Here is an 8,632-nt window from a genome sequence, read left to right as displayed (position 1 = left end):
GAATACGGATATTTTTTCAAAGTTTTCGCTGCTTTGAGTTTTAAATGTATTGCAGTAATCTGCTGAATAATTGCGAGCATTGAAATACTAATTGGCTGTGATCTTTTTCCTATCTTCATCATTTTATTGTCTGTAGATATAGTTTTTTTTTGTTTCATTAATACCTGCAGGGAGCACGATAATCCACAATTTGAAAATAAAATGATTCGGTGATTCCAAATATTTCATCTTCGATAAAATGGGGGTTTTCATACCTATTTTGGCTGCATAATCTTTTTTTCCCGGTTTAGATGGAGTCCCGGATCCAACAAACATGATGTCAACGAGTGAAATACAATTCTAACATGTCATTAAGATTTTACAATTTTTTTTCTTTTTAGATGGTAAATAGACGTTTTTCTGATCCCTCGGTATACACAATTTTCTTCGTATGGAGGCGTTGGACTCGTATTGCATGGAATGGTAATATGTATCTTACCCATTTTGTGGTAGGTATATTTTGTTTTTTTCGAGTTTCCTCAATTTGGGAATCTTGTTGTTTTATCCTCTGTAGATGGCTTGCAGAGTTCGAGAAGATCCATGTTCTCTAGATATATGTTGGGATTGTTGGGAATCGAAACGCCAGATGTCCAAAGTCATGGCTTTGGAAATAATTCCTTGGAAGTGGATGTTGATGTGGGGACTGGGTAGTGCATAAATATTGATTCGTACGCTGAAATGAACAGAAGGTAGAGATTTTAGTAGGTTTACTCGATGAAATAATTACCTATTTGTGTATGTAATAATGAAATAAGATTTTTAAAATTCTGAAATTGAAACATACCTGTGCTAGACTCGCAAAATACTGTGGTTTGCTGGGGTTGAAAAGAAATTAGCATCAAAGCCACACACCCTAAAACTTATTTGAAAATACTTTCGAACTATAGATGGAACAAATACGAAGTGGCTTTGAGCGTTTGCAATCGTCGAATGAATTTTTGGGGTAACGAATTTTGTCAATTTGAAAATTATCTCTGCGGTTTTAAGAATTTAATCAGTTGAAATTTTTTTATCGTTTTGGTACTTAGTTGTTGATAATTTTCAAGTAGGAAGATTGGGAAATAGATTTCGAGTAGTTCATTATAAGGTAATGGAATTACTTATCGGTTTAGAAATAATAAATTGGTATACATTCTACATATTTACCTATGTATATGTATAAGTAATAGATGTGGATTTTTAATGAGGTTCGAGGCTCGTAAACTAATATGAAGAAGTGTTATCAACCTTTTAATTTTTTTTTAAATGAAATAATTTTAGACCATTAAATATGTTCACTGCGGTATATACGATACTAATACGAAATAGGCCAATTATATACCTACCTAATGTTATCTATGACGGTAGTTATGTGTAGATTATTCTAAAAGTTGATCGTTGTATACGGTGAAATTTTCAACTATACATAGTAAATAAATTTAATATGTTTTTATCGATGTGTTGCATCACATTTTTAATTATGACTGCCCACGTTCAATATACAGAACCAATATAATAGATTAGGAATTTAAATGTGTGGTTCAAGAGAGTTCTCATCCACGTAGGCATACTTGAGCTCTATACTATGTATTTCTTTAATCCGGACATTTTTTTTGATTTTTTTGGCGGAGCTGTGGGGTTTCAAAGTTCTCCAAAATGGCCGAAAATGGAAAATTTCAGTTGCAAATTGCTCCTGGTTGTACGAGCTATAGAATTTTGAACTTTTTTTTTCAAATTGTAGTACTTTCAGAAGGTAATCGACGAATAATATCAAAATCAGTATTGCCACTTTCAAAAACCTGAAAAAATCAATTTAAGAACTTCTAATTTAAATATAATCACGATCTCGACGAATAAAAATTCTGAAAAATTCTCAGTTTTAATCCATTACACGTAGAATAACATAATTAAAAAATTGGGCTGGCATTTTTTTTTTTCATTTTCGAGAATGAAAAATTACAAGTTTGGCACTTATTGCAAAAATACCATCAGAAACCTAAAAAATGAAAAATTTTGCATTTTTGAAATATTTTACCAATGTGTAGACGAACAATTGAAAAAAATGACCATACTCCAACAATCCATTGGTGGCATGGTGACTCAAGACTCAAATTCTTAAATTCGAAAACAGCTTATTTGAAAATCCAGCAATCCAAAAATAGGTAACTCGAATTCTTCATTTTATTTTTTTGAAATTCGACAAGGAATGCATTTATGAAAAAAATATCTATTGATTGAAATTGAAAATTTGTAACTATCAAAGTCCAGCCAAGTAGGTATAAATAACACAAGCTCTTCATTTTTTTTTTTTTTTTTTTTTTTGAGATAACTATGGGGCTTATTGTGAGATCTGGGGGTGGTCCAATCAAAGAAATTGTTTGAAATTTGAAATCGATTACTTACATCAAAACGCCGACTAACTGTGGGCGACTCAAATTTTTAATTTTTTTGGAAATGAGAGGGGGGGAATAGCGAAGAGCATAGAAAAATTCATCACCAGCCAAAATTTCAAGTGCTGAAGTGCATTTTTTGATTTTTGTTGGTGAAATTTTGAAAATAAAATTAAAGCCAAAAATGGGGGGAAAAAATCAAAACTTTACCAAATTGACCTGGAAGGCTGAAATTTGCCATATATCCGATTTTCAACTTGCCAAATCGATTGGAAACGGTTTAGAACCGTTTCGAGCAGTTCTGGAGCCTCCGGTAGATTTTTGTATTTTAAAAACCCGAAGCTGGAAACCCAAAGTTTATTCTGTAAACTAGTTTCAATACGATAGGTATAAAGTCGACCGCAGATATCTTTCAAGTCGTTTTAGAGCCTTTAGCAACTTTTTGAAAATTACTGGAGCCTCCAGAAAATTTTTCAATGCTCGAAATTATCATAAAATTTTACCAAATAGAGCTGGAATCCAAAATTCACCCTGTACTCCAATTACAACACGCTTTCAAGTCAACTGCACAACTGCAGGTGGGTTCAAGTGATTTTGGAGCGTCCAGCGACTTCCATGAAGGCCCAAAAAGTAGCTGGAAGCTTCAAAACGACTTGAAACCACCTGTAGTCGAATTCATAGCGTACTGAAGTTAGTTCACAGAGTGAATTTTGACTTTCCAACTCCATTCGATCAAATTTTGCAAAAATTTCATTTTCAAAAATCTGCTGGAGGATTCAAAAATTTTCAAAAAGTCGCATGGAGGCTTCAAAATCACTTAAAATCACCAGAAGTCGACTTAATAGCGGGTTTAAGATAGAGCGTAGCGTGAATTACGGATTTCCAACTCCATTTGATAAAATTTTGAGAAAATTTCAAGTTTTAAAAATCTGCTGGAGGATCCAGAACTGCTCAAAACGGTTTGAAACCGTTTCCAATCGATTTAGCAGGTCGCTAAAATAGGATATATTCCAAATTTAGACTTTCCAACTCCATATTTCAAGTTTCAAAAATGTACTGGAGGCAGCAGGAATTTTCAAAAAGTTGCTGGAGGCTACAAAATGGCCTAATCTCATCAGCAGTCGACTTGATGGCGTGTTGAAATTAGAGTTTGGAGTTAATTTTGTATTTCCAGCTTTATTTGGTAAAATTTTATAGAAATTTCGTGCATTGAAAAATCTGCTGGAGGCTCCAGTAATTTTCAAATAGTTGGTGGAGGCTCCAAAGAGACTTGAAGTCTGTCAGTAGTCGACTTCATACCGTGTTGTGAAAATTTCAAAAACCTGCTGGAGGCTCCAAAATTATTCGAATCCACCTTTAGTCAACTTCATAGGGATAGCGTATTGAAATTAGAGTGCAGTGTAAATTTTGCAATTCTAGCTCGGTTTGGTGTAATTTTATGGTGATTTTGAGCATTGAAAAATTTTCTGGAGGCTCCAGTAATTTCCAAAAAGTCGCTGGAGTCTCCAAAACGACTTGAAATCTACCTTTAGTCGACTTCATAGCGTATTTAAATTAGTTTACAGAATTAATTTCGGCTTTCCAACTGCTTTTAATGAAATTTTGTGGAAAATTCGAGTTTTAAAAATCTACTGGAGGCTGCAAGAATATTCGAAAAGTAGCTGGATGCTCCAAAATGACTTAAACTTGCCAGTAATTGACATAATATAGTACGTTTAAATACAAGTGGAGCATAAATTTCGAACATTCAACTTTATTTGATGAAATTTTTTGGAAATTTCAAGTTTCCAATATCTGCTAGAGGCTCCAGTACTTCCCAAAACGGTTTGAAACCGTTTTCAATCAATTTGGCAGGTCAAAAATAGCGTATATGGCGAATTTCAGCTTTCTGAGTCAATTTGGTAAAATTTTGATTTTTTCCCCTCATTTTTGGCTCAAAATTAATTTTTAAAAATTCACCAAAAATCGAAAAATGCAGTTTAGCCTTTTAAATTTTGGGTAGTGATGAAATTTTGCATGCTTTCTCGATCTAGCTTTGTCCAGTCCAAAAAATTTCGAGCTAGTTCTATGTTGGAAAGAAAAATCTGCCATTTTGACTGACTTGTCATACAAAATAGGCCGCCATTTTATTAGTAGGGGCCATCTTTTCTTTTTTTTTTGCAAGTTTGCTTTAAAATGTTTCTTAGGATGCCCACTTTGAGAAAATAGTTTTCCCGGAGGATTGAGGAGACGTGAAATTACTCTGCATATGCCATATTTTGAACTATTTATCAACGTGGCTCAGTTCCCAGAAAAAAATCACTCGAATAAAAAATATCCAAATGAAATTCAGATTACCAGTTCTTGTGGCTTCTTTTAACGAAATAAAGGTTTGAATCGATTGGTTCGAAAGCACAATCAACATTGGGTCACCCCACGTCAATTCGACCAAGAAGTGGTGAAGGGGGAGGGGGTCAAAATCTGAATGAATTGAAAAAAATGAACGAATTTTAATTTTTTTTGCAGCGAGTGTAGTTTTTAATCAACTTTTTAATGAAATACGTCAGAAAGAGGGCAAAATAGGACAACTGAATGAATCTAAACTTTTTTTGATGTTTGGAATTGAATTTTTCAAAATTTGATTTTTTAAAGATGTGTTCATTTCATTGAAAGAAAGGGATTTTCAACTTTTTTAACGGATACTTACGTAAAAATAGGGGTCAAATGGGTCCTCACATATCAAAGCTTTTTTCGTGTTTTAAATCAAAAAATCGCATTTTTTCGCAAACGTTCAATTTTTTTAAATCGACTTCACGAAATAATGCCATCCCAATTTTTTAATATGTTGTTCAGCATGAAAAGTTGTCCATAATATATTTTTTTCAGAATTTTTGAGAGTCGGAACGATATGAAAACTACGTTTTGAAACTTTTCGACCTAATTTTTCGTACGAAAGAAAGTGGCAACACTGATTTTTACCATATCACCAAAAATCCTTTCAAAATCCTTGACTATTGGAAAAAGTTCCATCTTGGTAGGTATCGCGGTTATCGAGTAATCCACTGCTGAAATGTATGATATTTCAAGTTCACTGAAAATTTTGACACCCCCTAGCAATCTTTAAAAAAGGGGTAGAGGGCTGCGATTTTCGACCTTGGTCATCCCTTCAAAAGGTCTTTCCACAGGAAAAATTTTCAAAACAGTCGCTGACCCCCCCCCTTCCCCCTACGACTTCTTGGTCGAATTTACTTGGAATGACCCCATATGCAAATCACTTTTGTAGCTCGAATCGAGAGCTCCTGGCGCAGAACTCCCGCCACAATCAGATGATATTAAAAAAGGCAAAGTGGCCATGAAGAGTTGAAATTCATCTCGATCCGAATGATTTCAATTACCAAGCACCAACTTCACACATCCTGACCCAAAATACGCTCATCGTAAGGTGCTTTAAAAGGTACCCTACAAACTTAAGAATGCAAGCCAAATCTTACGTATTTACTCGATGTAAATCTCTCATTCTCGCATATCTCTTCTACTCATGTATTGTACCTCAACTACAACCTTCATATCACGTCATTTTCCTCATCTTTCAATCACACGACGACCTGTCTGCGTCACATTGTCACAATATATCGAAAGACACGTTTTATTTATTCAACGTCTGGACGCCTCCTGGCGCAGAATGACGCTGGCGTTCTCAAAAAACAAATATTTATAAACGGACCGTTCGGTATATAGTCTTATATCAGCATCGGCAACAGCGTTATAGTACGAGTAATATTTAAATTCGCGTACGACCTAAGGGACAGCCTTGGCAGTGGGTAAGTTGGCGCGAACGTGAACGTGTCGCTGTGCTTTTTATTATTCTTCGTTTCTCGTTCTGTGTTCTGTGTTGTTGGCAAATCACAAAAACCTTAAAAAGTACTGCGAGTCGAGAGATAAGTTTTGCAATCTTCGTTGCACAGCGAGAGAAGTTTTCGAAATGCCCCTTTTGCGAATACTGTATACGTATATACGCGAACGACGTCGTGACTTGAATGGCCATGGCTAATTTGTGAAAAACTTTGTTGGGTTTTTGCGCCGCCAAATAAATTGTTTTCCGTTTATAAAATGGTTAAAATTTCAGCCTGCTGGAAAAACATTTCGGATATGGCTTTTTATTCTCGTGTTCGACTACGCTTACCTACTTATCGTATAAAGTGAAGGAATCTTATATGCAAAGCAAGGAGTGGAGCAGATGAAATACCCATTTCTTCTTACGATTATACCATTTCGTAGTTAAAACTGAGCTCGGATACGAATTACGATGATGCGGTTTTCGAACATGATTTTTTCCCTCGTATTCTGTTATATGAAATATGTCCTCGAGCGATGAACACGTTGTTGTTGTTGTTGTTGGCGGTGCAGCTCACGACGATGATAGAGAGACGAGACCACACCGTTTACGTTTTATTTCCTTATAAAAGATACAACTTTATTATAAAACATAGTCGCAAACAAAATCGTTCAAATCTCATAAACATAAAAGTCAATAGGAAACGTTTACCAGAGCAATAGTAGAGGGTAAAAAAAAAAACTAAACTAGAAGAGAAAAAAAATTAATCGAGACGACGCACAATGATGCAAAATAAAGACAAGAGATGCAGGGTGAAAGAGAATTGCAATTTTCCAAATCCAAAGCAAACGAATCGAATACATAGCAGTGTGTATATATATATAGGACAGAGGAGTTAACGAATAGACTATAGAGAGAGAGTGAGCAACGATAAGGGAGAACAGATTACGAGAAAGGAGAGCACACACAGTCGTACACAAATTGTATAGAATAAAGATGAAAAATACTACATAAAGCAGGTAAATATAAGGACGATAACGGCGAATAATTGCGTGTATTTAATCAAGCGTGTTATGTCGTCATTCGCAGAGAAACACGAGAAAGCTACTCTCTCTGTATACAGAGGACTAGAAAGTACAGAGTATGAGACAGAGAGAAAGAGAGAGAATAACTCATTTTCTAAGCAGCAAAATCGTCGTCGTCTCATCACAGCTCGTGAGTCGTTTACCTACACAATACCTACGTTTTTAGTGTACACGTCTCTCTGTCTGACGAACGTCTATGTTCGAAACAGGTATCGTTTAATTGTCAAATATATCGAAAATACCATTTGCTCGTTTGTCATCTCTCATCGGCATTAGGATCGGAATCGGCGAAACGAGTATGCAACCCAACCAACGACGAGACAACCAAGTGGTATTCGTTTTTCCTATCGCAATGTAGTATACGATGTAGGTAGTAGGTAGGTACGAGTAGTATACGCGGATCAAAGCGGATAACTAATTAATACACCCGTCGTACTGCTTCTGCCTTCTGTGTATCTGCGTTGTTCAGTGTGTACTTGTGTAGATGTCTCGCTGTCGAGCTCATTTGCTCCATTTTACAGCTTAGGAATCGACAAAGGTCTTATTACGAATTAACAATGTATTCCTGTATGTTACGTACCTTTTTCCTCTGTTTCGACTACCTGACATAAAATAGGTATGCAATGTGAAGTTTTATTTGTACGATTGGTTGTCGTTCTTTTTCCTTCCCATTCTCAATAGGTAGTAGGTAGGTACCTTATTAAACAATTTTAGCATTTTCCAACACCCCCCCCTCACCGATCAAAGTTGATACCTCAGGAGAGAAAATAATTCCTTTTTTTTTAAATTTTCCCCATCTGCAAAAAAAAAGTGGTACTGGATAAAAAAAATGAAAAAAGAAGTCAATTCATCAGAACTTTTTCTTTCTGCGTCAATATAGGGTATTTCAAGATGTTAATTGCCATTTTTGTCCCAAAGTGCCCCGGCGACCTCCACAGTCAATTATAGTGAAAAATCTTAGTGAATTTCGTTAAAACGTTACAAATTTTCTCTTACTGGGATTTTAACGGCTTCCCAACAGAAAATTCTTCATTCCCCACCCTTCACCCCTTCTACACCTTCGAAAACGTACATTTCGACATATATATCACGCATCATTATAGTCAAATTTTGAATTTTTCACCGTTTTTACCCCCTTCACCCCCCACCTTTCGCCCCTACGAAAAAAATATTGTCAGATTCGTGATCTACACCCTCAAAAACATACATTTAGACATATCACACATTATTATTGTCAAATTTTGAATTTTTCACCCCTTTCATCCCCCACTATATTCACCCCTACGAAAAAAATATTGTCAAATTCGTGATCTACAACCTCGAAA

General features: G+C 35.4%; 1 long non-coding RNA gene across 1 annotated transcript; it reads right to left on the bottom strand.

The window, feature by feature from the left end:
- Window positions 1–257: 257 nt before the first annotated feature.
- LOC135844754 (uncharacterized) lies at window positions 258–1,051 on the bottom strand. Its single transcript, XR_010558625.1, has 2 exons — window positions 824–1,051; window positions 258–712 (listed from the first exon to the last, which is right to left on the bottom strand). It is a non-coding gene; the product is annotated as an uncharacterized LOC135844754 (long non-coding RNA).
- Between the last annotated feature and the right edge of the window lie 7,581 nt (window positions 1,052–8,632).

This window comes from Planococcus citri, chromosome 4 (genome assembly GCF_950023065.1).
Source record: "Planococcus citri chromosome 4, ihPlaCitr1.1, whole genome shotgun sequence".
Lineage (NCBI taxonomy): Eukaryota > Metazoa > Arthropoda > Insecta > Hemiptera > Pseudococcidae > Planococcus > Planococcus citri.
This window is presented reverse-complemented; position numbering and strand designations above follow the sequence as displayed.